This window comes from Clarias gariepinus, chromosome 26 (genome assembly GCF_024256425.1).
Source record: "Clarias gariepinus isolate MV-2021 ecotype Netherlands chromosome 26, CGAR_prim_01v2, whole genome shotgun sequence".
Lineage (NCBI taxonomy): Eukaryota > Metazoa > Chordata > Actinopteri > Siluriformes > Clariidae > Clarias > Clarias gariepinus.
Genome location: NC_071125.1, coordinates 25055001 through 25062500, shown reverse-complemented (window position 1 = coordinate 25062500; position 7500 = coordinate 25055001). Strand labels below are relative to the sequence as shown.

The window sequence follows — 7500 nt, the reverse complement described above, 5'->3', positions numbered from 1 at the left end:
TCCAGGGAGTTTTCTCGTGCACTCCAGGCAGTTCCCTTCGTTACACCCTGTAATTATCTAAACGAAAATCATTAACACACTGACTGAGCACACAAATCCCTCCAGGGCTCACAAACTCTCTCCACGTCTCTTTTATGTTCTCCTCATTCCCGCCATTCCTCAGGAGGACTGGTGCCTCTACCTTTGTGAATTCGGGGGCTGGGGGCGGGAGGGGGGTCTGTTTGCAGCTTAACACCCCGGGGAAAAGATCCAAGGAGCTATACAAACGGAGCGAGGGGAGGGCTAAACAAACAGGCGAGACCCGCCAGCTTTCGGGGGTCATGTTGTTCCTGCCACGTCACTGTGTTTGTTATGCACGAGACACACGGGAGAGCTTTGCACTCGCTGCAGATCTCTCCAAATCCTGATCCTTATCCGGATCAATTCGGATTTACGACACGGAAACGCGGTTTTACGCAACGGAGCAGGAGGAGCGTGGATTTGGTGGAGATGTAAATCACACGCAGGCATCAAAGCACTTTTTCCGTCTATGGGTTACTGCGTAGCGCCGCCTAAAAACAGCCTCCGGAGGCGCGGCGAGGCGAGGCGAGGCGACCGCACGCCAGGAGGGTTTACAGAAGGACGTAAACGCACCGACGCTCCCGTTGTCACGCTCGAGCTTCGTGAGACGTTAACCACAACTTCACGTCAGACAGGAAGTGACTCCCTGTTCTCACACAAGCAACGTGACTCTCTTATCCTTACTCTCTCTCACACACACACACACACACTGCTTGAAAAGACAGGTTTCATCTTTGTTTCAAATCTGTTTTCACGTCTGGCACTTTTACAGCCGCAGATGGGGAGTCGGTCTGTGCAGGCCCTATAATCCACCTAATGATATGTAATAACACAGAGGAACCCGGAGAACCGAGAACCCAGCCCTCTCTCAGCTCGGATTCACCATCAGCCCCTGCATGCCTCGTTTCCATCACGCCCTTTCACCCCTTCGCCTGGAAAACCGTCTCCCAACGACTCTGTCTAAACAAGCACACACACACACACACACACACAGGCCTGAGTGTAGTAATTACTGCGTCCTGCTGCTCGATTGTCTCTCTCTCTCTCTCTCTCTCTCCCCCTGCTATAAATCCATCTCACCTCCGAGCGTTTCCAGCAGCCTCCAGCCGTCTCATGAGTCACGTCTGCGTCCCCATCAACATTCACTGCTCAGATGAAATCACGCTGCTAAAAATATCCCTGCACGTACCCGTCCTCCTCCTGCTCATTCCACACATCACTTCTCCCGTGCTCTCCGCCTGCCTCCGATAACACCCCAGACGGGCCCGGTCCAGACGGACAGACGGGAAGCCGAGCCTGGCGTCAGCGGGACGCCGCTGTCTACACGTACGCACTGACCCACAGCCGTGCACCTGGCGTGGTTAACCCCTACCTGTGAGCCACCCGAGTTCTTCACGAGGCTCTCCGGGACCAGCGTGGCGGACGGTCAGCGCAGCACACGCAGCATCAACCACAAACAGAGTGTTAAAGTCAACACACACAGCCTGAGCTAACACCGATCCCACACAGTCCAAAAGTCTCAGTCACAAACACAAGAGGGCATTTAACTCTCACTGACGCCACGCCACAGGGGGCGGGGCTTATCCCCTACAGGTGTTAGGGTTTAGAGCTGATTCCTCTCTGCAACTCAAACATTCTGCTCTGGAGCAGATATCTGTCTCAGACTCCGCCCACATATATTAACTTTAAACCAATCGCCGTCTATTTGAGCCTCATTATCTCAGGTGCTTCATCACACCGCTGCAGAGGAACGTTAACGAGAAGGAGGGACGCGGAAACACACCAGGTGGAAGCTTCACACAGGTGAGGATGATGAGGATGATGAGGATGATGACTACAGCATGTTCTTGCAGCACTTCCCCTTGGTCAGGGTTCTCAATGTGAGTTGTAGTGGTATATTCAGAACTAATGTCTCCACACACACACACACACACACTCACACACACACACACACACGTGTGCAATTTTACACTTAAAAAAAAAGTTTTTCCATATTTTTCCACATTTTCCTCCCATTTCTCCACAGGAGACTCTGGTTCGCTCTCTGATCCCCTCATAAAGCCTGAGGTGAGCTCTTACTGCACTCACACATCTGCACACATCTGCACACATCTGCCTTCAGCAACACTGTACACTCCTAAATAAATCTAGCATTATGGAGGCGGAGCTACACCGACAGGCAGAGGCCGAACCAGGCGGGGATGGAGCCACGGGGCGGGGCTAAACCCTGTGGGCGTGTCCGTCTTTATACTGGCTCACTCCAGATGTGCGCTGCTGTTGGAAACCCAGCGAGGGTTTTACCTTTAACTCCAGCCTCTGGTCCTCTGGTGTCGTTTCATCACTAAACCCGACTGAGACGCAGCTGAGACACATCAGACCCGAATAAACACCAGAGACGGGAATCCTCAGTCCCCAGGAAAACCCGAACGCAGCATTTAAACACCACAAACTAACTTTAAATACACAGAGTTTAACATTTACCTTCTAATTGAATGAAACACAAAGATACACTGTTACTGAGCCGCGCGTCTCCGCCATCCGCAATCGTTATTATTTCGAAACAAACTGAGCGAATACTTCACTCCTAACACACGGGATGGGAATGTGACAATAGTTCAGAGAGAGCGCCACCCATAGGATTATAAATAAACTGTGTTACCGCCTCAAACGCCTCCAAAGTATCAAAACTCAACTCGACAGTGAGCGCACAAGTCAAGTGGCTGCGGGTTAGGGCGCGTCCAAAATCTAACGCTTACATGTTTTGACTAATTAGCGCTGGCGATGTTGTGCGACAGGTGTACATGTGTGCAATAAGCGGGTTTGAGACCAATCCGTTCTGAGAAAACCAGACGATTCTGATCCCTGAGCGATCGACCGGCTCGTCTCTGTTATAAATTTAAGAATAGATTTTTTTTAATCAGTCAGTGTGAGACGTCAATCAGCACATAAAAGGAAGAATTTCTTAAGTTTTAAAGTTTTAACAAACATAACACCACCAGTTAACCGGTTTAAGCTTTAATATCCGTTCCCTCCATGAGACTCAGAAACAGTCTGCATGAGAACTCTGGACTTTACTGAAGCTGCAGTTGGTATCTGCGTAATGTGTACACTAACAGCGTTAAGTGTTTGTTAGCAACCGACACGTGAACTTTAACTCATTAGCACCAGATGTTCTTCAGCTTTAAGAGTTGTAACGTGCAATAATGAAGAAGCTCATTAATTTTACAGGACTTCAATAACTTATCAAACTTTTACATAACTACTGAAATCACAACAGGTCCTGGAGGTGGCTCCAGTTTTGGACCCCATTATACATTCATCACATCCGGCACACATGTTCTCGCTCTCTGAGCGCCAGGCAGCAACATCTGGACTCGTCCCAGAGCCATGTTTTAATGGAAGGGCTTAACTGACCCACTTAAGCTGGGGTGCAGTCCACGTCCTCGATTTCCACAACACAGCAGCTGTAGTCCACCCAGTCCAGCTCACACTCTGTGTCCGTGTGTGTGTGTGTGTGTGTGTGTGTGTGTGTATGTGTGTGTGCGTTTAAACACAGGACAATGCAGGAGCAGAGGCACATATTCCCAGGATGGAGCTCCAGGATTGCGTAAGTCTTCTAAAGAAATTCAACACTGGTTTAAAGTTAAAGTGTGGAACGGCGAGGAGCGCGTCTAACCCGAGTCAAGCTGTTCCCGATCCCTGACTCACTCTCTCCGATCGCCGCGGATCAGGAGCGCTCCGGGAACATCACTAACTTTTCCCCCCGAATTTAAAAGTCCCACCCCTCAGCCAAGTCTCCTGGACGTGAGAGCAGGAGGGTGACGTCCCGCCCCGGAGCGCAGAGGACAGAGTACAGGGGGTTTACGGTAACCACCAGGGAGGATTGCTGGGGGGTTGTTTGTGGAGGTTGAGGGAGTTGTAGGGGGTGGGGAGGTGTTGAGGGGGTGTTTTGGGGTGAGCTGCTGCTTCACTATCTGAGTTTAGAGCAAGTAAAGTTTACTCACAGAAGAAGAAAAAAAACCTTTCCAGTCTCATAACTAAAACACACACACACACACACACACACAGAGTTAGTCCTTTAATGGGCGTGGCCTGCTGTAGAACGTGTCTGTGCTGATCAGGGCAGCGTTTGATCTCTTTCATCAGATTCTGATCACACTGAACAGGATGTCAGTCTCAGACACACAGCTGTACAAATAATGCATCTTTTTATTGTTTATAGTGTGAAGCCTTTTTTCGCTCTTTTTCCGTTGACCATAATCAGTGCATCCCTAACACCTCTATTCAGCTAGGCATAACACACAGACACACTCACACACACACACACACACACACACACACACATAGACAGATGATAAACGTTCACATTAATAACCATAACACATTCTCTGTTCAGCATTGCACAGATGAGACGCGACTCAGCGCATCTTCCAAGAGTCAAAATGAGAGACAGCTAACATGAGGTGTAGCCAAGTGGGCGGGGCTTCCAGGGTCACTTAATATTAGCTAATCAGAAAACTCCTGTGGTGTGTGTTTGAGTGATGTAGCTATAATAATAAAGCTATAAAGCGCTAAAAAAACATCAGACTTTACAACCAGCTCGCGCTTAGTAAAGATCTGACCAATCACAGATGAGAGTGAGATTTTGTAACCAATCGTGAGGAACGTAAAGGTTAAAGTGTGTTATGTCTGAACGGCAGAAAGACGTCTCTTTAAGAGACTGATGTAGACGGAAACGTGATGTCTCTCGTGCCTGAAAAGGACGACGAAGGCCCTGAAACATTCCAAATGACATTATTACGTTCACATGAGCTAGCGAGCAGCTGTGACGGACCCGCGACGATCACTGCGGTTATCACGGCGTCACTCTGACACACAGACAGGAAGTCAATTCCAGACATTTTCCAGGTTTTCGTCAGACTGATGTTTTTCACAACAGCTCGATGTTGAGTTTGTTTCTGACAGTCGCTCTGAAACCTCGGCTGCGTGAGCGAGTGCAGGGAAAGAGGAATGTCTAAAGACAACAGATTTAGAGCCTTGGTGTCCTGAGTCAATACGAGACTTAGACAACAGAATATTTCACTCTTTTTCAGTTTACACAACGTCTGAGATTTCTCACTGAGGTTTAAACTCACCTTCTCCTAAAGCCGGGACAAAAACAACGCGCTCTCGCCGTTCACTTGAAGGAGCAGCGACCTGAGCAGCGACCTGAGCAGCGACCTGAGCAGCGACCTGAGCAGCGACCTGAGCACCTCAAAGCGAAAGACCCTCTGCTTCTGTGTAAATCTTCACCTTTATATTTCTTTATTTTCTGTCTAATTAAAGCACAGACTTTAATCCTAATCAGCCTCAAACACAACATCTGAAAGAGACAGGAGAAGAAATTCTCCACAGCAAGGGTCAAAAAAACCTCAGCCAGGCGACACGTCTGCACGGGGAAAAGCACACAGAAGCCCCTTCCCAACTCTCCCTCTTTAAGAAGGTCAGCAGGTCACATTCCTCATCCTCACTCGGGCCTCAGCTCCATTTTACACCCCGCTAAACCCCAGAGCGGTTCCTCCTGAGGACAGGATGAAGAGGAGCAGCTATCACACCTTGTCACCGAGGATCCGAGTCAAGTGTGTCTCCCATAACAGGAAAGATCATCTGCTGGGCTCCACACCTGGATTCAGCAGCTGAAGGCTCAGAGAGCAACACAAACACGGCAAACGAGCGAGTGACGAGACGTGACGAACGTTTCATCTCTCTGATTCAGGACGAGAAAAAATGTCAAAGCTCTTATATCTTAAGGTTATTTCTGAGGAACCTATTAATAAGAATAAGTGTGTGTGTGTGTCATAAACACAATCCCAAGTCAAAAGTAAAAATGCAATTGGGTAACTAAATTACCATTATTATTATTTGTTATAGATTCAGGTTAGAATGTGCTCATGCTCTGGAGTCCACTGCTTTAATAAACCTGTGGAGAGTTACAGTTCTGATAAATAAAACGACTGGATATGACTGAAACAGAAGTGTGTAAACACATGGTTATTAGTCTTTGGTGTAGACAGGACTAATCTCGTTGTGAGGTGAGAAAGAAGCTGTCTCCTCCTGCTGATTGTCCTGATCTCATCTGAATCTGCACTCTTTAACCTCCTGAGAAGCTCTGAAACACTTTTGCTCATCAGCATCTCCACAGCAGTGACACCATCACACACACGTACTCCATTAGGTTAAAGAGCTCGTTTCAGACGGGTCACTAAAACCTTATAGCGCTCTGAGAAACGTTCTCCAAACACACCATGAGGTTTCTATAAAAACCAATCTGGGCCTGCAGGGTGGCGGGCATTTACAGCCCTCGACTCAAAGCCCTCAGAGCCGTCTCAGAGACACACTGAAAAAATCCCGCTGAGATTCCAGGAGGAGACGGACGGGGAGCGACACCTGACCTTCCCTCGCCATCAGCAAAACTACACTCGCAGTCCTGAGAAAGGAATCTGTGGATAACATCAGCGATCTTCAAAGAGAGCGAGGAAGCTCCGGCCTCAGGGATGAGAAGATGGAGAGAGAGAGAGAGAGAGAGAGTGGAGAAGAGCTGGAAACCAGGTGTGAACCATGTGACCAGGAGAGGAGGAAAAATACACACAGGCTACAATAACTGAGCAAAGATAAAGACGCAGATCCTGGAATAACTGCCATGAACTCAAACATGACGCAATAACACTTTGGTCTTATCTGCGCGCTGCTGCCAAACTAAACGCTGCTGAGGAAAACGTGGCAAAGCAAATCCACGTTATAAATAGCTGACTGAGGTACGCCCCGATGAGACATTCCTGATATCAGATCAAGCCAAGAATGGCTCTGCACGGGAACGCCACAGGCCTCGCTTTCCACCAGACGACGATCAGCAGCACCGCGGGGCAGGGAAGGAACGGCGCGCGGGGTGAAACGGGTACACGGTGCAAACACACACCGGCTGCTAAAGCGCTAACAAGAGCTCGGCTAGCTCCAGTAATCAGATAAAGCATTTCACACTGTATGTGTGTGTGTGTGTGTGTGTGTGTGTGTATGCAGAGTATAGACGGAAAAGTGACACTGCTGTATACTGAGGCAGCTTTATATTAAACACACACACTTGTGGAAAAAAAAAGGTTTATCTAGACAGATTTTTTCCTCACATGCCTGACGCTCTGTGTGATGGAAAATGTGATGAAGTGCCTGCAGAAAAATACAGAAACATCTAATCTTCCAGACTTCTCCAGCTCTCCTACACACACACACACACACACACCTGGAAGAGTCAGCTGTGGTAACTGTAATGTGAATGAGAGCTGTGTGGTGATGACCAGTAACACACACACACACACACACACACACACACAGAGTCAGTGTGCAGCTGCTGGAGCCTGAGCCACCATCACACTCCCACACTGCACACACACTCTTCACTTCCACTCG

The 7500-nt window shown here is 48.6% G+C and overlaps 1 protein-coding gene across 2 annotated transcripts in view; it reads right to left on the bottom strand.

Annotated features, from left to right (window-relative positions):
- The window catches only part of fndc3bb (fibronectin type III domain containing 3Bb), a 55107-nt gene that overhangs the window by 46479 nt on the left and 1128 nt on the right, over positions 1–7500 (bottom strand). The window lies entirely within an intron of this gene.